The 25,474-nt window shown below is 40.9% G+C and overlaps 1 protein-coding gene across 8 annotated transcripts in view; it reads left to right on the top strand.

The window, feature by feature from the left end:
• Nucleotides 1–25,474, top strand: part of Immp2l (inner mitochondrial membrane peptidase subunit 2) — an 868,678-nt gene that overhangs the window by 11,585 nt on the left and 831,619 nt on the right. Inside the window, exon 2 of one of the 8 annotated variants that reach the window (XM_052738394.1) lies at nucleotides 17,776–17,900. The exons of the other annotated variants lie outside the window; for them this stretch is intronic. The gene's annotated coding sequence lies outside the window, so the exon portion shown is untranslated. The remainder of the gene's footprint in view (nucleotides 1–17,775; nucleotides 17,901–25,474) is intronic. 8 annotated transcript variants of the gene reach the window in all.

The following is a 25,474-nucleotide window of genomic DNA, read 5'->3' on the forward strand; positions in this document are numbered from 1 at the left end:
TGAATCTTCTTTTGATCCTGATGCCTCTACCTCTCTGTTGCTGGACTTCTATGGTGCTGGGGATTCAGGCTTTGAGGCAAACATTCTTCCATCTGAGCCACATCTCCAGTTCCATACACTGGAGACTCCTTAAGGTGGGGAGACCTTACTCTCTTTCAATGTTTAACCCAGTGCTTTGGACTTCCTTTATGTCTAAGCAATATTCACTGAACAACTGTAGAATTCTGCTCTATACAACTTCACTGAAATTTCAGATAAAGAGGGGTGTGTTTTGCTCACTGGAAGTGATGGTGGTTGTCTTAATTACGGTTTCTGTTGCCGTGAAGACACACCATGACCAAGGCAATTCTTACAAAGGAAACTATTTAATTGAGGTGGCAGATCACAGTTCTGAAGTTTAGTCCATTATGATCATGGTGGGAAGCATGGTGTCTGGGAGTATGGTAGCTTGCAGACAGACATGATGCCAGCTACATCTTGATAAGAAGGCAACAGGAAGTGAACTCAGACACTGGGTGGTATCTTGAGCATAGGAAACCTCAAAGTCTGCCCCTATTGTGACATACTTCCTTCAACAAGGCTATACCTATGCCAACAGAGCCACACCTCCTAATAGTTCCCTCCCTATGAGCTTATGGGGGCTGATTACATTCATATTACCACAGTGGTGGTGACTTCAGCCAGATTCACCATCAAGCTTGTCTTTCATAGGTCCCTGAATTTCCAATGGAGTCTTTACCTCTCTTGAGTAACTCAGAGGTTTAGACTGCATAGCCTAACCTCCTCACTGATCAAATCAAGTAAACAAACAAGCAAACCCACGTACAACAACAGTCAACAAGCAAATCCATGTACCCCAATAGTCATTCCTATGTGACTTTAAGAATCTCTGCTCCTGTGCTCATATTGAAATCATGGCATAGCTTGATGTTTTCAACATAGAATACCCAGATGATAAAAATATACAACTTTCTTCCATGGAATAAATCATAAAAAATTTAATTTTTGCAATTTTCTCCCAATTTTTTTTCTGAAATAGGTCTTTGCAGTGGCATTTTGACACCAATATCTTTCTTTTGAAAAATGTAACAGTTATGGTCACCTTCGGAAAAATAGTTTTATTTTGTAGCTTGAGGACACATTGTAAAGACAGTCACCCTTGAGATGCAGTTTGTCACTGTGTACAGCAAAGATGTCTTTCCAAAGATGGAAGTGTTTGTAATGCTATCACATTTATATTTTAGGATAATTTTACTCTGTGTTTTTTCTACCTTGTACAGCAACAAACAAATTCAAAGCCATTTGGGATTCTTTCTCTGTTCTACTCTGGCAGATTTTCTTGATTTCCTGCCCTAGGAATCCTTTTCTTCCTTGGCCATATCCAACCTGTCTTCAGCATCGCTATGCTCAGCCTCTTCCCTGTCTTTGGAGGGTGAGCAGGCTAGAGGCGCCACTTAGACATGAAGGAACACTGTGGGTATGCAGAGGGGTTCCTCTGAAGGGTAGAATAGGTGGCCAGGGTTGTCCATCCTTTACCAAATGGTAGTAGAGGGCCAGAGAAGGGAAAATAAGTTAAAAGAAAAAGAGTGCCACCGTTGCTTTTTTTTTTTAAAAAAAAATATGTTATTTTCCGTGTATGGGTATTTTGCCTACATGTATGTCTTTGGACCATGTGCATGCCTGGTACCCTTGGAACTGGAGTTATGGATGGTTGTGAGCCACCATGAGGTACTGGGAACTGAACGTTGGTCTTTTATGAGAGTGAGAAATATCCTTAACTGCTGAGCCATCTTTCCAGTTCATGCTTTAGTTTTTTAAGAAACATTTTATTTTTTTCAGAGTTGTCTCAGGTTCACAGACAAATTGATAGAAGGCGCAGAATTTCCCCTCTCTTCCATATACCCAGCCTACTCTACTATTAACAAGGCCCTCTGGAGTAGTGCGGGGGACAGCTGATGAACCCAATTACACTTTAGTATCACCCAGACTACATTGTTTAAGATGCATTCTGTAGGCTTAGACCAATATGACACTTATCTGTCGCCATAACACCCTGTGCTCTAAAACCTCTGGTCATTTGAGCGTCTTCATAGTTTTTCACTTTCAAGAACATCAGAGTTGGAATCCTACAATGGACAGCCTGTTCACTTTACTTTTGAGCTTGTTTGGTGTGGCAGATTGTTTATGGAACATCTTGATGTTTTCTAAGGAGCATATTTGTTTAATAGATGCTTTAATAGGAGTTTGATTACTGTCAAATTCAAATAGTGAATGATTATTTAGTTTTTTCTTTTAAATAATTTAGCATTGTTGTTCCATTAGGGCAATTTGAAGCACCTGACAATTTAAAACTTTTTTTTTTTTTTTTTTTTGGTTTTTCGAGACAGGGTTTCTCTGTGTAGCTTTGCGCCTTTCCTGGATCTCGCGCTGTAGACCAGGCTGGCCTCGAACTCACAGAGATCCGCCTGCCTCTGCCTCCCAAGTGCTGGGATTAAAGGCGTGCGCCACCACCGCCCGGCCAATTTAAAAGTTTTAAAACATTCATTTTGTGTGTGTTTGTGAGCGCCTGTGTGCACCCATGTACACATGCATTACCCATCTTACCCACTCTAAGTTTTAACTGACTGAAATTTAAATACAAGCTTTTGTGATCTCACTGAAGGAGGGGACCTCATCATATATTAACTTCTTTTCTGATTTCTAGGACACCCAGAGGTTTACATCTTTATTTTATCTAGTTTTGGTATTATTTTACACATTATATGTGTATCTCACATTGATATGTGGAAGATAAAGGATAATTTGTAGTAATCATTTTTTTCCTTCTACTGTGTGTGGGTCCTGGGGCTCAAACTGAAGTCATCAGGTGGCAGAAAGTACCTTTACTCAATAAACCATCTTGCTGGCCCAAATGTTTTCTTCTTAATAAGTCCATTCCTCTTGTGTACGAGAAGTCCTGTATCTCAACAGTACCGTGGGTTATTTGAGGTCTTTGATACACACACACACACATATGTGTGTGTATATATATATATATATATAAAAGTCTGATGTTAATACTGTAAACATTCTTTAAATAAAATTTTAAAATAAAACTTAAAAACAGGCATTAAATGTATTTTTGTTATTATTTTTATTGTAGTGCTCGGGACCCAGAATGTGGATTGGGTAACGAAATTTCCTCAGGCTCTGCCACCCGCAGTGCATACACGAACAAGACACTGTTTCTCTCTGAACTTCCCTTTCCTTCTGGGAACATGGAGACAGCACACACAGGGATTATGATAAAGAGCCACTGGAACTCTCGGGCTTTTAATTCTTTATAAGGAAATCTGAGGAGTTGGGGCTGGAGAGATGGCTCAGTGGTTAAGAGCAGAGCAGAGGACCTGTATCCAGCATCTGCATGGTGGCTTACAACTGTCACTCCATTTCCGGGGTACTGACACCCTCGTCTGGCCTCTGTGGGCCACAGGAATGCACATGGTGCTCATATGCACATCTAGGCAGAACACTCATATATATAAAATGAAAATAGATCTTTAAAGAAAAATGTGATGAGTTATTTGGTTAACGAGTCATAGTTGGTTATTTTAAGTTAACTTTAGAAATATTTTCTTGGGGCTGGAGAGATGGGTTAGTGTTTAAGAGCACTGGCTACTCTTCCAGAGGTCCTGGGTTAAATTCCCAGCATCCTCATGGTGGCTCAAAACCATCTATAACTGTAGTCCCATGGGATACGATGCCTTTTTCTGGTGTGTAGACATATATGTAGACAAAAGACCCATACACATAGAATAAATACATCCTTTTTTTTTTTTAAAGAAAATTTTTCTTTAGTTTTATAGATAACTGATAAAAAAAAATACCCCAAAAGATTTGGTTGGATGTGAGAAGAAAAAATGAATGTATTTATTCTTGGGTATGTCTCACTGATTAAACCTGCTTGTGTCTCCTTGTGAAAGGCTTTGGGATGTTTGCCTGTGTGCTTGACTCCTCATCAGATTTATTACTCACTTGTCAGCTTGAGATGTTAGCTTTCCTTTCACGAACATGAAATATATTGCTGCATTCTGTATGGACTCAGAGACACATCATTTTTCTGTTTATGGAAGGAAAAGGCTGCCTCCCAGAGTCCCTATGACCAGTCTCCATGTGGTTGAAGTCAGCAGGGCAGAGTCAAGCGAGAGAGGGTCTAGGGAAGGGAGGAAAAACAACCCTGTGAAGTTGAAATCCGCAGGCAGGAAACAGTAAGCACAGTTGTAGTTTCAATCCAAATGGTCCTCTGCTTTAAGATGTTTAGGTTGGTCAGTGACAGCATGTATTAAGTTAGATAAAACTTTATTCTTTCCGTCTGAGAAGGCGCCGCAGTTCCAGCTAAGTGCAAATACCGTCTCTTCTCAGTCTCGTTAGATTGACTCTCAGCTTGTGTATGTCTAGTAATTTGAAGTTATTTTTTTTTCTACTACTTTGAAAATACAGCATAGGTTCAAAGACAGTATGACGGAACTTCCTATGGTGAAAGGTGTCATAATGCTTCATTGATAACCCTTAGGCTAGGTATTGGCAATCCAGAAGGAAGCGTCACCAGCACGTAAGAAAGAATGCAAACAACTTCTAAAGGTGTTAACCTGGCATCATGCTGAGGATGGGGAGAAGTCAATTTGATGAGTGTCTAGAGAAGCGGATGGTTGAACAACTTTTCACTTTTTGGACACATTTATTTGATACATTTTCCTTTGTAGCAGCCAAAGAAAGTCACTGTAGAGAAAGGAAGTAGGAGCTGAAAGAAATAATATTCCATCCCTGCAGTTGGGCTCTCTGGCTAAGTTTGAAGAAAACTAGTGATGCTAATATTTTATGAAATCTTCATGGATGTTTAATACCAGAACTTAAGATAGTATAAAAAGGGATCTGATTCTTTTACATGAAATGGGGATGTCAGAGTAAAATTGTTAGGTGAATGATACCAGTTGAAGGCTTATATATCATCTTGGATTTTGTTTGTTCATTTGTTTGTTTTTACAATCTCACTGTGTAGCTCTGGCTGGCCAAGAACGTGATGTGCAAACCAGGCTGACCTCAGACTCATAGAGATCCATCTGCCTCTGTCTTTGTCTCATCTTGGATTTTACAAGAATAAAAAATGAGAATCAGCTATGATTTTATATTGTTAGTAGTCTTTAAGTCGATCTGTTTGTTTAAAGTTGAACAGAGGTCTTGAGAGGTGACTTGGCAGTTAAGAGCACTGGCTGCTTTCCCAGAGGATCGGGGTTCAAATCTCTGCACCCACATGGTGGTCATAACCATCTCTAACTCCAGTTCCAGGGGATCTATCCAGTGCCTTTTCCTGGCCTCTGTGGCCACCAGACATGCATGTGGTACACAGACATATATGCAGACAAAACACTCGTACACATAACATGAATAAAAAAATAAAAATATTAAGTTGAATGGAAACTTATTATTTCATGCCCTGAGCTAAAGAAGTAGAAAAAAACATTGCCCTCTTCTACTGGTGTGCAGCACCTTGTTCTGTAGTGGTCTAAAATGATTCATTAGATAGGCAAGAACAGATCTGATCCATGATTGGGTTTGAAGTCTGGACATTTGTATGCTGCTTAAGCTCAGGATTGTGGTCAGTGACTTTCCTGAGTCCTTCCAACCAGCTCACCCCCTGCTGGCCGTGGTTCTGCTGCTTCCATTGGGCTGACTGACCTCTTCCTCCTCCCTGTCTTGACCTCTGACCTTTTCTCTCACTTTAGTGTCCACATTCTGTACTTCAGCCAAACTAACTTAAAGGCAACATAATCTTGTTTACTCTGGTCTTTGTTTTATTTTTTAAACCAGAATCAAAAGGTCTCAATTTTCATATACAGTCTACGAGTTTAGAGATGTCTATCCATTCTCCTTGCCATGTGCTCCTGTAGCATAGAATATGTTGTATGTACTTAATTTTATAACTGGAATGTTGTATGGCCTCACTAGGTAGTGTTGAATCAGGGGTGATCTTGAGTGATGGGGAAGATGGCAGAGATACCAACTTAGCTTAACTTTTGGAAAAAAGAAGAAACATTCAAAATTGTTTGAACAAAGACACAGGGGAGTGCCTGATCAGGGAGTAAGCTTTCTGTTTGTGTTGAGAAGTTTTGAGAAATGGAGATAATGTAAATGTCAGCCAGTTGCTGGTAAATAATGCAGCCTTAGGAGACTATAAGCACTAGGGAAGGAGTAATTGAAGGACTTTTGGAGAATTTTTGACTAGAGACCCATGTGGCCAATAGTATTTTAGGATGATTAATCTGAAAAGTGTAAAGCATCAGGTGGAACATGGAGGGGCTGATGAAAGTGTACTATTTTAAGAAACTACTAGCAAAATAGGGATTATTTTCACTGTGGTGATTGGGTTAGAAAGTGATAGGTGTTCAGAAACCAGTTAAGGAAATTAAAACTTAACGGTATAAAGATGCTGCATTGAGAAAGTAAGAAAGCCCAATTTCATAACCATATGAAAGTAACAAGTTACTAGGAGAAATCTCAGTGATTATGTAATTATATAATTGTTCGAAGGTGGGACAAATATAACAGCTTAAAATAAGGGAGCTTCAAACCACAATGTCAGTTAGACTACTTTTGGAAAGCTAATTTGCAAAGAAACAGATGTTGAGAATATATAGTATTTTTTCAAGGGTGTAGGGATATAGGCTATGCCATCACTGCTAATGACGCACGTGAATTTGTGTTATTTTCTTAGTTGAAAAGTTAAGGAAACAAAACACATGTACTGTTTGGTTCCTGTACTAGAATATATCCTAACTATCTTCTACTTATGTGAAATAATATGTATTTGAGGATGTTCTTATTTAATTTTATTTGATGTGTGTGGGTGTTTGGCTAGCATGTTTGCCTTGCACCACATGCATGCAGTGCTGGTGTGGGCCAGAAGAGGGCAGCAAGTCCTTTGGAACTAGAGTTGCACATGGTTGTGAGCCACCATGAGGGTGCTGGGAACCAAACCTGGGTTCTCTGTAAGAGCACCCAGTGCACTTAACTGCTGAGTCATCTTTTCTGTCCTATTAGTCTTAATATCAATTGGAAACATCTCCATGTTTAGGAAAGTTGGTCAATAAGCTATAGTAGATACAGTGGCATACACAGTAATTGTTAAATGAAGGATTAGATGTTTTTTTTTTTTTTTTTTTTTTTTTTTTTTTTTTGGTTTTTCGAGACAGGGTTTCTCTGTGTAGCTTTGCGCCTTTCCTGGAACTCACTTGGTAGTCCAGGCTGGCCTCGAACTCACAGAGATCCGCCTGCCTCTGCCTCCCGAGTGCTGGGATTAAAGGCGTGCGCCACCACCGCCCGGCTAGATGTTTTTTTAAGTAAAAAAGATAATGTACATAATGGATACCAGGTTACTATTTTGGAGAAGACTAAATTAAGAGTATTTTCTTGTATATGTCTAAGATATTTCTTTTTCTTTCTTTCCTTGTTTCTTCCTTTTCTTCTTTTGGTTTTTTGAGACAGGATTTCTCTGTGTAGCCCTAGCTGTCCTGGAAGTTGCTCTGTAGACTAGCCTTGTCCTCAGAGACCCTCCTGCCTCAGCCTCCTGAGTACTAGGATTAAAGGCATGTGCTACCACACCTGTCATTCTAAAGGGAATTGTAAGAACATGGAAAACATCCGTGGGACCAAAAACTTGGTAACCAGAGAAGAGGGATGGGATGAAGAGTTTCTTTTCCGTCGTGCATCTCGATATTCTGAAGTTATCTCTGTGTTTGTGTAGCTAGAGTTTTCCTGCCTGACCCACAGTCAGGACAAATCTCTATCACCCGCCAGTCACACAGCCGTCAGACCCGACCAAGTAAACACAGAGACTTATATTGCTTACAAACTGTATGGCCGTGGCAGGCTTCTTGCTAACTGTTCTTGCAGCTTAAATTAATCCATTTTTATAAATCTATACCTTGCCACATGGCTCGTGGCTTACCGGCATCTTTACATGTTGTTTCTCATCATGGCGGCTGGCAGTGTCTCTCCCACTCAGCCTTCCACTTCCCAGTTTTTTCTCCTCCTTGTCCTGCCTATACTTCCTGCCTGGCCACTGACCAATCAGTGATTTATTTATTGACCAATCAGCAACACATTTGACATACAGACCATCCCACAGCATGTTTGTCTTTCTTCAGTGTAGCAGAATAACCAGAGAAAACTTTAAAATGATGAAAGGTCTGGGCTCACATTTTTAGAGGTTTTGGTTCGGATTCAATTGCTTTTAGGACTGAGGTGAGGCAGAATGTTGTGTAAGTGGGAGCCACATGGTAGAGGAAGATGCTTATGTGATACTTGGTAGGAGATAAAGCAGAGCCCAAAGTAGTGGTGCACACCTTTGATCTCAGCACTTGGGAGGCAGAGGCAGAGGCAGGTGAATCTTTGAGTTTAAGGGTAGCCTGGTCTACACAGAGAGTTCTAGGACAACCAGGGTTACATAATGAGACCTGTTTCCAACCAACCAACCAACCAACCAACCAGCCAGCCAGCAAGCCAACCAACCTACCAACCCACCCACCCCACAGAGAACAATGGTCTAGGGATACATATTCCCATAAAAGCATACCTACAGTGACCTACTTCCTCCAGTTGGGCCCCATCCTTTAAAGGTTGCAGTTTTCCTGAATAGCACCACATTTTGTGATCATTTGTTTAAAACGTGTGGGTGTGCATTGTGTGCTTTCTGGTGTCTGTACCTCTGGAGGACAGGGTTAACTCAGGTGTCTTCCTCTGTTACTTCACCTGGTTTTTTTTTTTTGAGCAGGATGTGGCTCTCGTCGTTGGTAGGCCTGGATCACAGCTGAGGATCCTCCTGGCTCTGACCCCCGGTACTGATTACTCATTTGCATCAACTTCCTTTTCTGTGGGTTCTGATCTTATGCTCTCATGCTTGCACAGCCACTGAACCATCTCACCAGCTTGGTGACCATGCTTTTGGCATCATGGTCCTTTGGAGGCAATTTTCAGACCCAAAGCATAACATTATTTAAAAAAAAAAAGAAAGAGACATTCAACTCTAAATGTCTATCTGTGCTACATATAGCCAACTCTGAGAAAATTGGGGTGTAGGAAAATAAATTATAAAAGAACCCAGGCTTACATATCTGATAAGATTAGTAGCCATAACGTATAAAAATTCAGTCAGCCTGGTTTATACATTGAGTTCCAGGCCAACTTTGAGACCCTGTCTCAAAGCAAAACAAACAAACAAAACAACCCAAAATATTTCTACAGTTCAACAACAAGAAAGCAACTAAAAAATAGGCAAGGGACTTGCATAGATGTTTTTACAAAGAACATATGCAATTGCTCAGGAACCTCATGAGATGATAATAGTATTATTGTCCTGGTTGGTTGTTTTGGTCAACTTGATACATGCTGCAGTCATCTGAGGAGGGAGAACCTCAGCTGAGAAAACGCCCCCATTAGATTGGTGTGTAGGCGAGCCTGTGGGGGCGTTTCATGATTGAAGATTGATGTGGAAGGGTCCAGTCCATTGTGAGCTGTGTCGTCCCCAGGCAGGAGGTCCTGGGCTGTATGACAGCCAGCTATTGAGAGCATGCTAGTAAGCACTGTCCCACCATGGCTTCTTCGGTTCCTGCCTCCAGGGTCCTGCTTTGGTTACCCTCTGTGGAATGTGACCTGGCATGCAGCAATCAAATTAACATTTTACTTTCCGAGTTGCTTTTTGGCTTGTAGTCTTAATCACATTAACAGAAACCAAACTAGGGCAGTTACTAATTGTTAGTGATTGAGATTATCTCTCATTCATGAGGATGACGACCCTGAGAGTTTGTTAGTGTTTGTTGACAGAGTTCCCAGTACTCATAGCTGTTTGTTTAGTTTTCTCTTAATATGGTAAAATATGCTGCCTACTTAGAGAGAGAGGGAGGGAGGGAGGAGAGAGAGGGAGGAAGCACTCTGAGGTCATTTGTGTTGTTCAGTTTTTGTCTCCTGCTCGGAAAGGTTGTCTTAGTTAGGGTTTCTGTTGCTGTGAAGAGACACCTTGACCACAGCAACTCTTATAAAGGAGAACGACAAATTGGGGTGTCTTACAGTTCAGTTTCAGTCCATTTTCATCATGGTGGGACATTACAGCATGTAGGCAGACATGGTGCTGGAGAAGTAGCTGAGAGTTTTACATCTTGCAGGCAACAGGAAGTAGTCTGAGACACTGGGTATGGCTAGTGCGTATATGAGACCTCAAAGCCATCCTCTACAGTGACATGCTTCCTCCAACAAAGCCACACTTCCTAATAGTGCCACTTTCTCTGGGGGCATTTTTTTTCAAACTACCACAAAGGGATAGTCTGATAAATCTTGCTTTGTTCATGGCTAATCAGCAGCTATTAGAAATACCTAATGCAGTCAAATGGGAAAGAAAGATACATTCTCAAGTATTGCTATCTGCTTATGCAACAGAAAACTTAGAAGTGTTGGTTTATTTGAAGTGGATTCAGTTTGACATCTATTAGCACTTTCTGCATTTATGAAATGTACGATTTAGATATGAAAATAAACTACACACACACACACACACACACACACACACACTTGTGCAAACTAAAGTCACCTGAGACAAGGGAATCTCAATAGAGGAATTGGGTCTGTGGGCATGTCTATGGAACATTTTCTTGATTAATGATTGATATTGTTGGGCCCAGCCCACTGTGTAGAATGTCACCCAAGTGGTCTGGGGCAGGTTGAGCAAGCCATTGAGAGCAAGCAAGGAGCAGCGTCCATCCTTGGTTTCTGCCTCTTCTGCTTGAATTCCTGCACTGCATTCCCTCAGTGTTGGAGTGATCAAGACATGTAAGCCAAATAAATTCTTCCCTCTCCAAGATGGTTTTCATCAATGTTTCATCACGGCAGTAGGAAGCAAACTAGGACACACGTTTATAAAAATTTAACTTCATGGCAACATCATTGACAACTTTTTATTATCGTTTGGAGTATTTTTAAAAACTTACATTTATTTCTGTGTGCACCCTATGTGTCATGGCATGCATGGCATGCTTACAGAGCTCAGAGGACAACTCAGTGGTTTATCCTCCCGCCATGTCAGTTTTGGGGATCCAACTTAGGTCATCAGGGTTGGTGAGAAGTGCACTTACCTGCTAAGCCTTCTCGTTAGCACATGTTTGGAGTGTTTTTGACTGAAGGTCTGACTGGTTAGAAAATTTGCTGTTTAGGGCTAGTGCCTTGAGATTAGGAGTGGTCTTAATTCCAGAGAGGGCAAGTTAGCACTTGGCTCAACATACCCCTAAATGGTTACTTTGTTTATTTGGTGTGTGTGTGTGTGTGTGTGTGTGTGTGTGTGTGTGTGTGTGTGTGTGTGGTGTTGTTGTTGTTATGTTTTTTGTTTCCTGCAGCCTAGGCAAGCAAGTACTCTATCACGCCTAGGCTAACAATACAGATTTTTGTTCTCAAATTAATGTGATCAAGTTGAACATCAGTTTAAGCAGGACCCGCCAGTTGCAGTAGATGCCAGGGTATTTGACATTGTACTTGAAAAGTAGAGCATATTAATGTAGTTTTGAATGCTTAGTAGGTAAAGTACTGCAGAAACAGAAGTAGTTTAAACTTAATTGCAGTTTGAATTTAAAAGGAGGGTTGATTTTCAAGTGCTTTGCTCTGTATTTGCTTTTATATTTGCTGAAAATATTGTACATGAAGATTATGCTTTGAACACTGTAAAATGTTTTTCCAGTATTAACGAAATGATTGCAGGAAATGTGGTACTTGAAAGGTCACGTTGATTTTCTGGCACTTATAATTTTATGTTTTGTACATATTGTTGAGTCTTTCAGGCTCTTACTTGAGTGCTTAAAGATCCAGGTAATAAATGGAAAGGGGAACTTGCAAAAGGGCACAGTGCTTTGGAGTGCACATGTCTTTTGGCCTTCTTTTGTTTCAGACTGAAATTTCAAATTCTAGAAGGTCATTGGGAAGATGGAAAGGAAGGACAGCATGGTTAGGGCCTTCTGCACGTCCCAAGTCCACAGACAACCCCAAGTCCATTCTTCTGTTAATTGATGTTACCTTTAGATTTCTGTGTTAATGCTCTCTCCCACCTGAGCACACTAGAACATTTATGTTTACAGAGTTGACTGTCTTTTCAGTTTCATCGATGACATGGAGGCATGTGGTGGCGAGAGTGGAGACTGACTGACAGACTGACTGACAGGGAGTGCAGACTGACTGACAGGGAGTGGAGGTGACCAATGGAGGTATCTAGCTTCGCAGTGCTTAAACAGGCCACAGGCTGTTCATGGGTCCTGCCTTGGGTCGGTGCAGCGTTTACATGAGACACTTAGAATGACATGTATTTTGTTTTACTATAATACAATGGTAGAATATTTTAGATATCACTAAATATTCTTTACTAATCTGAAATTTTTGTTACGATAAAGTAACAATAAAGTCGTTATTTACAACTTTCTCTTTTCTCAATTAATTCTTAGTTAACTTTCTTTAGAGTCTGGGGATTTAGCCATAACTTGTGGGAAACTGATGTTGACTGATTTTGTTCACAACGAATCACTATCTTTATTAAAAATGAAAACAACCCTCACTGTATCAATTGTCACAATTCATGTGACTATTTACTATTTGTACTGATAATTTTTGGCCAATGAAAGATAATATTTTAAGTATTTCCTGGAGGATTCTGTTAGCTTCATCTAACTCTTTTTGTTTGTTTGTTTGATTTTTGTTTTTTGGAGTCAGGGTTTCTCTGTGTAGCCCTGGCTATTCTGGAACTCGCCCTGTAGACCAGGTTAGCCTTGAACTCAGAGATCTCCCAGCCTCTGCCTCCCAAGTACTGGGATTAAAGGTGTGTGTCACCACCACAGGATACATTTATTTCTAGACTTATTTATTTATTCACATGTATGAGTGTTTTGTTTGCATATTGTGTGTGCATCCTTTGCATGCCTGGTACCTGCATCAGACCCTCTGGGACTGGAATTAACAGAAGATTATAGACCATCAGGTGAGTGCTGGGAGTTGAACCAGGGTTCAACTGCTCTTTACCACTGAGCCATCTCTCCAGCCCCTGGCTTCATCTACCTGTTATAACTGACTATCATCTGTGATTTTATTATGACTGTTTTTGCTTGCTATGGAGAAGCAAAATAACTATTTTGAAATTAATAACTTACTCAGCTAGGAGAGGTCATTGGATGATTTTTTTTCCCCTCAGAACAAAGCTACATTATGTTCTGAACAACTTCCTTATTCAAAGCTGATAGATATTAATTTAAAATTATTCAGATTTATATATGGCTCCCATATTTATTTAGCTCATATATTCACTAAAACCCATCAAATTATTACTGGATTTTCTTTTCTTTTCTTTTTTTTTTTTTGAGACAGCGTTTCTCTGTGTAGCTTTGCACCTTTCCTGGAACTCACTCTGTAGAACAGGCTGGCCTCGAACTCACAGAGATCCTCCTGCCTCTGCCTCTCGAGTGCTGGGATTAAAGGTGTGCGCCACCACCGACCGGCCATGGGTTTTCTTTCTAAGCCATTTATTGTAAGAGCCATTGTAAGAATAGTATCATTTGATGTGGATGAGACAATAAAAATAAGGTTCTTACAAAATGGGGGAAGTCAGAGAATTATTCTTAGGGGCTATCAGACTGTTAAGAGGAAAATAACCTTTTTGGTGACTAGTATGAAGTAAGTTAACAAATAAGTTTTATTTATTATTGGTGCTACTTTTTTGATAAATGGGATTGTATTTGTCTTTGTTACTGAAAGCAGGAATGTAGTAGAAGCTTTGCCAAATGTGTACCTGGCTCCCACGGTATCCAGTCAGACACTTGATGTGTGTTTTTACTAAATCATTATGGGTAATAAGTAAAGATCAGACCAAAAAATGTAGCAGTATCATCATTAGAAGTGTATGGAAATTTTGGGTATGTTGACCTTGCAGGAGACATCAGAAGTGATGATTCTGGGACATAGAAAGAGGCGACTTAGCCCTGGGGGAGGCCTCTTCTTAGCTGGGGGGTTACATCTGAGCAAAATAACGTTAATTGCCTACTCCTTGGCATAGCTGAGACTTATCTAAGTCTTGTTAGTTCTAATTCTGTGCTGATTGTGTGAAGAAGGAAAAGGCCCAACCTAGGAGTCCTTCTTTAGACGTGACACATGCAAGCCTTACCATTATCAGACAGGTTGTTGGCTTGCAACGTGACATAATCTGTTCATTCACTTTCTTCCATATTCTCCGGGCTGTCATTGAAAGGAATGTCTGCCATTTACGGCACAATCATACCAAGCTGGCTTTTTATCGATACTGTAAATGGGTAGTAATAAAAACCTTATCTACAATTAAATAAGCAGTCAAGATACATTTATAATTTTATTATAGAGCTTGAAAGTGCTTAGGAAAATTCTAAGAATGTTAGGATGTAGACAATGGAGTGAGTTGCGGGGGTATGAGGGAGTGGATATCCCTATAAAATGATAATTGACCACGCTGTTTGTCAGACATGGGTGTAGTTAGAGAGTGCCAGAGGAGCCGGAGAAGGAAGAGGGCAGTGCCAGTGAGAAGCCTCGTGAGATTTCTCAGAAGTGATGAAAATTAGGTTGGTGGCTCCTCGGCTCAGCAGATCTCATAATTATGTGTGTTCAGCTCCAGAGGTTTCAGATCCACCTAGCTTTCCCTTGCAGAGCTCCGGCTTGCTTGCAGGTGTTTGCATTCCCCAGCACTGCTGTGCACAGGGTGGCAAAGGCCGCTGTGGGAGGGAATTCCCTCTCTGTCATTACTCTTCAGTGTGTCCCCAGCACACTGATCCCCCCATGGTTTTCCGAAGGTTGAAAAATGAAGCACTCCTGGTTTCACTTGCCTGTTCCCTTGGTGTTCTTGATTGCCAAGTAGCTGAAACTTCCCATTGGATGTGAGTTTGGTGGACCTTTTTCCATGTAAGGTGATCTTTTTACTAAGTGAGATGGGCTGTTTGTCTGCAATATATAAAACATTTTGCAGCTGGCATTTACAGTGGGCTGTTCGGTTGCTCAATTAGATTATTTTGGCATTATATATTATGACTCATTAACTTGAAGATTTGTATATAAACAATGCCATTAAGTATAGTGAGATAAGTACATTTAGAAATAGCTGCATCAGAGCATAAATATATTCCTCAGAACCTAAGTTCTTTTCCCTTTGCTGGGATATTTCTACGTCCTAATGGTATTTCTCATTTTATCACAAATACAGACCCATAAACCTGACAGAGATGAATTTAGTGTAATGAAGAAATATGGAAGACATTAGGACCTGAATTACACTTACAAACCTCCATCCACCCCGATCCTTTGAAGGCAGAGGCTTTAACTTCCCTTTTTCCTTTTCCTAGTCTTATATATTGAATTTCTCACAAAGAAAATCCTTCTTAGGATTCCATTCTTTAAAAATAAAGAAGCTGACAGATAAAAGCAGAGTAGCTGTGTTGCAGGCAGGCAGTGGGCTCCTGTATCTGGCTGTATCTACCTTGTTGTGCCCGTTAGCTTCAGCCCTTGCATGTCAGGGACTCCTTGGATACCTCAGAGTTCGGGTTGCAAATCATTACCTTTTCTTCCCAGGTGTGGTGGTGTGTTCCCTTTATCCCAGCTTGCAGAAGGCCATGGCAGGAGAATCTTTGTGAATCCGAGACCAGCTTGGGTTTCATAGCGAGTTTAAGGCTAGCCTGTGCCACATAGTGGAAGCCCTTCTAAAAACAAAATCAACCAAGGAAGAAAAGCTCAAACCAGGGCTTGGAGAGCTGCCTCAGACGTTAAGTAAGAGAGCTTCCGGTTCTAGTAAGAGAGCTTCCGGTTCTAGTAAGAGAGCTTCCGGTTCTAGTAAGAGAGCTTCCGGTTCTAGTAAGAGAGCTTCCGGTTCTAGTAAGAGAGCTTCTGGCTCTAATGGAGGACCTGAGTCCTGTTCCCAGACCTTGTGTCGGGGTGGAGGGAGAGGACTCAACTGCCTGTAACTCCTGCCCCTCTTCTGGCCTCGGTGGGCACCCCCATAGTTGCACATATTCACAAAGGCAGACAGACAGAAACCATGAACACACAAACATAAAAATAAACATTTAAAAAATCAAACCAAAGTAAAAGGAAACATTAAGAAAAAACTTATGGAAAACTCAAGTAAGCTACATAACATGACCTCATCTCAAAAGGATACCCAAGCCAAAGCCCAAACAAAATGAAACCCCAAATACAAAAACAAAAACCTCCATCACTAAAGAAAATTAAACTAAGTACCTACTTGGGCAACGCTTTTTTCCACGATGTATATATAAGTCTATCGCATTCAAAATATGATTTTTGATAGTTTATATCGACAAGAAATTATGAAGTCAGCATAATAAAGTAATTAAAAAAGTAGTAGTAAATTAATTATAGGAAGTGTTTCTTTTCTTTTTTTTTTTTTTCTGAGACAGAGTTTCTCTGTGTAGCCCTGACTGTCTAGCAACTCATTCTGTAAACCAGACTGACCTTGAACTACTCAGAGAACCACCTGCCTCTGCCTTCCGAGTGCTGGGATTAAAGGCGTGCACCACACTGCCTGGCCATATAGGAAGTATTTCATTCCTTCAACAGAGTGCAGTAAACATCAGACATTTAAGGACAAAGAGTTGAAGTATCACAGTGAATGGAGTCTTTGCTCTCACAGAGTGTGTGATGGAAGATGAAGATGAGAAAATAAGATGTGACAAATACCATGCTGGAGGACTTACAGGCATTTGCAGGAGCACAGAGGAGGACATCTAACTCAGACTTACAGAATCAGACTGGAGTGAGTGCTGGGTCCACTGTCATCTGTGCTGACTTGCAGGATGCAGAAGAGCCAAGATGGAGAAAACAAAGTGTTGAGTCTACAATGTGGTACTGAAAGAGCAGATGAGATGAGACCAGATCTGATCACTGGTAGCTTGAGCAGTTGGTCTTCATTCTATAGGAATAGGGAGTTGAAGGACAGCAGTCAGGAGGTAGTCTGCAAGATCTGTGTCTTTTCAGGAGGCCACTGTGGCTCACTAGCATGTTGACAGCTGTTCGGATGATGTCACCATTCTGTGAGTGACAAAGGACATAGAAGAGCCCAGAATAGGTGGAGTTTGTTTTCTGAGGGCATTTGATTGACAGATTCCTTTATAAATTTGTTCTTCATTTTATTTTTATGGCCCTCTTACCTTATCACGAGGCTAGAATGTTTCAGAGGCACCGTGCCTAACATTGAGTATCTGTATGGCTAGCCAGACATGCCTTCTTCCAGCATGGTGTGATGGCTGGTGTCTGTCAGGCACCCATAGATGTTTATTGATGTGAAAGGAGGGGGTGCTGAGGAATGAGAGGCAGGTTGACTCATCTTCTACCAGTTTCCCCAACTTTTACAGTATGATAGTGTACATTTTCATACAGTTTTCAAATTTATGGGCTTTCTGTTTTATTACTGGCCTTCAGTTCATTCCAGTTGGTTATGGAGAGGTACAGAGCAATTAAAGACTAACTCAGCTCTACTGTTACTCTTTAGAAATTAGTGTAGAAGCAGGTGTTTCCGTCTTTTTCTCGGGACACTCATTTTGTTGGCTGCAGACTATGATATTCAAGACTTATATTATTCCTTCATGTCCCTGTGTTACATTCAATGGCTATTGAGACACACTCATTACCCCCCACCCACCCACCCATCATGCTTCTTTGACTTTCCCATGTCCTTTTTATTCACAGTGAGCACTCTGGCTCCCAACTAATACTGTACTCATTACTTCTACACTGCAATGTGTGTGAAAGATTTTCAGAAGGATTTTCTTCATTGTGTGCATTTCTCTGCTCTGGAATCCTGTCTGGAGAAGGTACTGTATTCCAAATTCAATTGGATCAGTCTTTCACTTCCACAGTTGCTAGCTGTTTATTCTCTTACTTGTTTAGGTTTGAAGTGTGTAAAGTGGCATTTCTTATATATGCATTGTGGATACTGAACGGTGTGATGGGAACTAATGTTAGTGAGAATGTTTTGCCCTGCATTTGGTAGCTTTTACTATAATTGCTCAATGAAGCTAAATGATGTGAAAGTCTCTTTTGTCTCTGGTCTCTCTCCCTTTCCATTATCCTTACTCAGAATAGTAGAAGAATATCTACTACTAATTCCTTAGGTGAATTCCTGAAAATCCCCAGTCCTTGAAAATCATGTTGTTCAAATTATAGGTCTCATAAGGAAAGTAGAGCTTGGACAGATAATTAGAAATTGGTAGAATTTTTATAAACAGACCTAACAAAGCAGCAATAGGTTAAAAAGGAAAAACTAAGCAAAAGACAGCCCTGTTCCATAGATATCTGTCCTTAACATCACCTAAGTCTTGGCTTTAAACCCTGGTTGTATTGAGTTGTAGGTTGTAAAGTCATCCACTTTTACTACAGACCAATTTCATCCAACTCAGAAATCAGCTCCAGATTGAGGTTGGAGAGGTGGCTCAGTGGTTAAGGGCACTCACTGCCTTGGTAGGCTCTTGCAAAGGGCCTGAATTGGGTTCCCCCAGTGGACCACTCACAACCACCTATAACTGTAGCTCCAGGGGGATTTGACTGATGCTTGTGTGAATTTACACACACACACACACACACACACACACACGCGCATACACACATGTGTGAGACGTCATACATCTAAAAAAAAAAATCTATCCCAGGCTGTCGCTGTATCAGTTTTACTTTATTTTGAGGACAGGGCTGCGTCTTTGCGTTTCTTTATTTGCATTGTCAGCTGTCTCAGTAAATGAATAGTAGAAAATTCTGGAGTCACTAAGAGACATTCCCTGTAATGAGAGGAAGCCTGTCCTGGATACTATTCAGACCTTCATGTGCTGGGAGATTGTATTGAAGCCAACTTGATTTCCATGTTGCTCCAACATTGTTTTCTTGAATATGAGTGAGTTTGCATGAAAGTAATATCTGTTGTAACAAAAAATGTAATGTCATTTGCTTTAGTATGTAAAATATTTATATACCCATTATTAGAAATCCAAGTAACATAGAAAAATCGAAGGTAAAATTCTTTGCCTGAAAATTAATACTGTTAATGTGAGTCATTGTCTTCATTGATTATCTTTTAAAAAGACTCTCTTGATGTGTGTGTGTGTGTGTGTATGTGTGTGTGTGTGTGTGTGTGTGTGTGTGTGTGTGTGTGCATGTTTGTCACATGTGCGGAAACTCGTAGGCCAGAAGAGGATGTCTGATCTCCTAGAGCTGGAGTTGTAGGTGGTTGTGAGCTGCCCTCTGGGAACTAAACCTGATCCTCTGAATGTGTAGCAAATGTTCTTAACTCCTGAGCCATCTCTCTAACCCCTCAGGAACTCTTTTGATGATGAATGTGTCTAAAATTTCTCATAGATGGGTTCATGGATGTCTTAGGTAAGATTTTATTGCTGTGAAGAGACACCATGACCACGGCAATTCTTATAAAGGAAACCATTTAATTGGGGCCAGCTTACAGTTCATAGGTTTAGTTAATTATCACCCATGTCAGGAAGCCTGGTGGCACACAGCCTGGAGAAGTAGCTGAGAGCTCTACATCCATATCTGCAGGCAGCAGGAAGAGAGAGATTCTGGGCTTGGAGTGTGCTTTTTGAAACCTCAAAGCCCAGTGACACACTTCCTCCAAAAAGACCACACCTACTTCAACAAGGCCACACCTTCTAATAGTGCCACTATCTAGGAGCCTTTGGGGACCATTTTCATTCAAACCACCACAGTAGACATGCATAGTTCCAACTCATTTTCAAAACAGCATGTTGAACATTTTAATACAACATCTTTTGGCATTATTTACTGCATACACACCATGACTTCTTTGTCATATTGTTGGATATCTAAACTTTAAGGTTTTTAGTGTTGTAAATAATAATCTTTGATCTTATTTTTGCACCTCTAAAATTTCTCAATGTGAATTCTGAGCAGAAGTTTTGTTCTTGTAAGATTTTGGTACAAATTGCCGTGTTTTGTTCAGTAACAGTTGTACCCTGTTACAGTACTAGGTAGGCCTGGGAGTCTAGTCCCCTTTACTGAGTAGTGACATTCTTTTATTTTTTATTTTTTGTTAGTATGATAGGCTATAAAAGGTGAGATTTTGTTTTTATTTGTCCTTATTTTATTATTAACACGGTTCAAAATCTTTTTATTTTTGCCAACTTCATATTTTGTCTCAGTGGAATGTTTTTTATATATGCTTCTCTTTAGTTGTGGGGGTTCCCACAAATGCCAGAGCTGGCAAAGTAATAATTCACATGAGTCATGTATTTATCACAGAAGGTCAATATCTACATTGAGTCTTTTTTCTTATTGTTTAGAAGAATTGTGTGATTTAAAAATCCTGATCTTCTGTTATTAATGTATGCTGTAGTTTCAGGCTGGAGAGACGACTCAGTGGATAAGAGCACACACATACTGTCCTTGAAGACCCCAGTTCAATTCCCAGAACCCGTGTGGGTGGCCCACAACTGTTTGTAACTGAAGCTGGTGGTGGTGGGGGGAATCTGACTCTTCTAGCCTTTACAGGTATCTGCACATGTGTGCAAATATTCACACACATACCCACCCCTACACATACTTACAATTACGAGCTGTCCATATTTTGAGACAGGGTCACTCATTGACCTGAAACTCACCCATTAGGCCAGGCTGGCTGGTCAGTAAGCCCCAGGAATCTGCCTGTCTCAGGTTACACAGTGGTGGATTTCAAGTGGGCCATGAGACCTTGTTTCTTCTACACCGGTGTTGGGAATGGAACTCAGGTCCTCATGCTTGCCTGATAAAACACTTTACTCGCTGAACCATCTTTTTATGACTGTGTGTTACAATATCTTTTCATCTTCTTGTTGTATTTAAAAAGTATTTTTTATGGTGCTGAGAACTGAACCCTGTGCCTTGCCCATGTTAAACAAGAACAATACCACAGAACCCTAGCCCCAGCTCATATTTTAAAGTTTTTCTTTTTCTTTTTATGTTTTCCAGTTTTTGTAAAATGTTCAGAAAGGACTCTTTTTACCCTTAAAGGGATTGTTTAATATTTTATTTATTAATGTTTCAGTTATCTGGAATTCATGTTCATATGTAGACTTAAATACCTACTTTTGATTCCTGCCCCTCCAAACTGTCATTAATCTGTAGATGAATTTCTAAATGGTCTTATTAAATAAAAAACATGGAGCCAAATATAGGGGTGAAACCCTTGATCAGGGGAATAGGGGAAGCCACCAGCCAACCTTACCTCACCAACTCTGCAGCTTCCAAATGTGAGTTACTTCCTGTCTACCCACGCCTTTATTGCCTTGCTGTTCTGCCCTCTCATTGGCTGTCTTAGCCCAGCTACCTCACTTCCTCTTCCTACACAGCTCTGTCACTTTCTGTCTGTCTGTACAGACCTCCAAGTCTCTGTGGTTGGTACTGGGATTAAAGGTGTGTGTCACCACACTTGGCTCTGTTCCCTAGTGTGGCCTTGAACACACAGAGATCCTGCCTGCTAGGAGATTAAGAGTATGTGCTGCCTGACTTCTTGTTTACTTAAAATGGCTGGCCTTTTCCTCTTGATCTCCAGGCAAGCTTTATTTATTAACATACAAATAAAATATCACCACATCAATCATTTGCTAACTTATTTTCTTAATTCTGGATTTGTTCTATATTAGTTAAATCTGCCAACACAAATTGCCCCGAGTTTACTGGGTGAGAGTGTTTATTACCTCCTATAGTTTCTGTGGATCAGAAAGTTAAGAGCAGCTGGGCTCCGCAGGTCTGGGTCAGGATCTCTTTTCAGCGTGAAGCTGTGGCCAAGGTATCATAGTCATCATGCCCACCTGGGGCATGGCTGCTCCCACAACCTCTTGCTTAGTAGGTGCTGGCTGTTGGTGGGATGGAGGGAGGTCTCCGTTCCTCTTCGAAGGAAGATGGCCTGTAATAGGGCTTGCATATGAGGAATGAGCCGAAAGCAGGAGTGCCTGGAAGAAGCTGTCCTTTTCATGACTGGTGTCAGAATGCAGATCGAATTTGCATTTTTTTTTTTTTTTTTTAGAAGAAAGCAGCGAAGTCTAATTCACTGTTAAGGGGAGGGGTATTAGGTTTCACCTTTTGAATAAGTTACCTGTTAAAGAACTCACAGACATTTAAAAACAACCACAGCTTCTCTCTGTTTGTTTCTCTGTCTCTCTCTCCCTCTCTCTGTCTGTCTCTCTCACATACACACACTGTATTAATCACAAGTTTTATAATAGTGACTTTAAAAAAATTATTTTATGTGTATGAGTGTTTTGCCTGCATGTGCTTGCCTGGTATCCATGGAGACAAGAAGTAGACATCAGATCCCCTGGAACTGGAGTTATGATGTTTATGAGCCACCATGTGGGTGCTGGGAATCAAACCTCGGTCCTCTGAAAGAACAGCCAGTGCTCTTAGAAGCTGAGCCATCCCTCCAGCCCCCGTACTCCAGCCCCTTGTGTTAAAAGTCTCATGTGACACTGGTAGACTGCCTCATGCTGTTATACTCTACTGTTTTGAAAGCCATTGTATCTCAGTGGTCAAGTATCTAAAAAATGTATGGAAAATAATATTGATAATCTGGTGATATGCTGTCTCCATCTGAGACTTTTTGGTATTACATAGTTGGGATGATTATGTTTCATCGTGGATGCTCTTTAAAGCATTCTTAAAAATTGTTTTACACTGTTTGATGCTTCAACAAGTAATTCTGAGTATTTTGATGGACAGATATATAGACATAATAGCTTAAGGGCATTTTGTGTTTAAAATTTTACAGGTTTTGAAAATAGTTTCTCAGGTATCTTGAACAGCATCTTCTACTGTATGAGCAAGTATGCAACAAATCAGAAAGCATTCATGTGAGGAGCATCCCAGCCTCATATGCCCGGTACCCGTCAGAGGTTCGGCATTCATGTGGGGAACAGTCTCACTAGCGTCCCAGTCCCGTATGCCCGGTATCCGTCAGAGGTTCAGCAATCATGTGGGGAGCAGTCTCACTAGCGTCCCAGCCCCATATGCCCCGGTATCCATCAGAGGCTCATAATCCTTGGCTTCTCTGTGCAGCAGACACTGGAGTCTGGGTAGTGCTGTGTTCCATCTGCCTGGATTTCCAGGCTTGACCGTGTGAGCGTCTTTGTACTGTGGTCTCTTGGCTGTATTTGTTTACCTGTTTATTTGACTTATTTTTCCACCTTGGCCTTTGTCTTTTCCTCACAGGTGCGAGCATCCAGCACTCACGCTTTTAAGTTCACAGCACCTCAGCCATCCCGCTCATATAACAGAGGAGGGTTTTTGTTTTCATCATCATTATTATTATTATTTTGCTTTTGCCTTAAATTGCATACATCTTTTCCTCTGGCTTGCATCCTTATCCAGTACTGAGCCTGGCCGCTGCTGGCTGAGCTCCCCGCAGACCTGCAGCTGCCGTAGATGGGCTGTGGGCACCTTTCCAATCTCCCCACTATGCTTTGGACAGGTTTTGTTTTTGACAGACTAATCAGAACCCTAATGGCCTTCCCTGCTGCAGGAGTTTGTGTTTCTAACTTTCTTATTTCTCATTTTATGAAAAGTCCTGTCAGGCCCTGGGCTGGCATAACTTTGCTGACTTCATGACAGTTTTTCAGTCCCTCTTTTTTTGGGAAGCACTTCTTCTCATGTGTGTCTGTGGTCTGGGATTTGAGAAACTTTCCTACTCCACTCAAAAACCCCGACCAAACCCCCATCTCATCTCTTCTAAGAACTCGGATGATACATTATATTCACTTGGGGCCGTTTTAGTCAATAAAACAAACAGCATTTTAGAAGCATCAAGAGTAGAGGTCAGTACAGGACTATGACGAGAACCTGGAGCCATGTTTTGTGTGTGTGGTGGCCATGTGCTCACTTGTGTATGCACAGGTGGGTGTGCAGTTGGACATGTGTGTACCTGGGTGTGTAGGCCCATGGTTGACAATGGATGTCTTACTCATTTTCTCTTTACCTCGTGTGGGGTCTTTTGATGACCCTGGGCTCATTGTCCCTGCCAATTTGGGGAAACAATTTGCTCCAGAGAGCCCTGCTCTGCTTCCTGCCCTTTGAGATCACGTAAAGGCTGCCATGCCCACTGGGCTTTTACATGGGGTCTTCGGATCTCAACTCTGATCTTGCTATTTGCATGGCAGGACTTGACTTGCCATCTCCCCAGCCCAAGAGACACGATCTTAAAAAACAAAACAAAACACAAACAAGAAAGAAAGGCTGTCCTCACTGTTGAGCCCTAATGAGCCCCTTGGACTATTGAGAAGTAGTATCCTAAGTGGACATTGACACATGTCCAAGAGGCCTGAATGAGAAGGAGTGTCAGAGTGTGGCCCTCCTGTGGCAAGCCCGGCAGGACAGGAGGAAAGGCTCCCTTCAGAGATGTCTTTCCTCGCCGCCGTGAGTCTCCTGTTTCTGCTGCTGTGTTCCCATTGGGCCCCTTCTGCCTGATCTTGTTATTCTGTGTCTAACCTCTAGGTTCGCACTATTTTAGGTTTGTCTTATTTCCCCCCTCACTTCTTTCATTTTCAAAATTACATTTCTCTACCCATTGATTTGTGTGTGTGGAGGGCCATGTACCATATAGCACAGGAGATGAGGTCAGAGTGCAATTTGTAGGGAGTGTAGTCTCTCCTTCCGTGTGTGGGCTCCTGGGGATTGAGCTCAGGTCATCAGGATTGGCAGCTAGCTCTTCTGTCCGTGGAGCCATCTTGCTGGCCTTCTTTCTTAGTGGTTTTTTTTTTTTTTTTTTTTAAAGTGGGATGAGGGAGTTTTTCCATTATAAACTTTATTTTCATAAAGCCCATTTTACATATGACCCAAATGATAAATAATGCAATCTTTTCTTAGGTTTTTTTATAAGTATTCCTAAACATCTAAAGTGATATTCTCTACTGATTAAAAAATATAGCTTTGTGACTAAATCTGTTTATAATGAAGTTAGTTCAAAATCCTCCAGTTGCTTTGTTCGGGCTGTGGGTAAATACCTGACTGGTCCCACTTACTGTATTTAGGTTGCCACATTGTTGGGTTAAAATCCACATTGCCTTTCGCTTCTGTTAGCGACAGTGGTTATACTTTCCGTACGAAATTAGAAAAAGATAGCACATTGTTGAAATTCAAGTTTGTGGGTTATTGAAATTTAAAGTTTACCAAGCTTCTCTTTGCTAATGGTTATCATTTAATTGGATTCTTTCATTCTCTGAAAAGCTACCCATAGCCCTGTTAATTTTTAAGATAAATTATTTTTTTTTCAGAATCTATAGCATTTTAGTTGCTGAAATTGGAGATGGAGCTTTTGTTATAAACATGTCAAATGATGTTTATAGGGAATCACAGGATAAGACTGGTTTGAGCCAGTTCTCAGAAGACCTAGTGAAGT

This window comes from Peromyscus californicus, unplaced genomic scaffold, assembly GCF_007827085.1.
Source record: "Peromyscus californicus insignis strain IS unplaced genomic scaffold, ASM782708v3 Scaffold_15__1_contigs__length_86483966, whole genome shotgun sequence".
In the NCBI taxonomy this organism is placed as follows: Eukaryota; Metazoa; Chordata; class Mammalia; order Rodentia; family Cricetidae; genus Peromyscus; species Peromyscus californicus.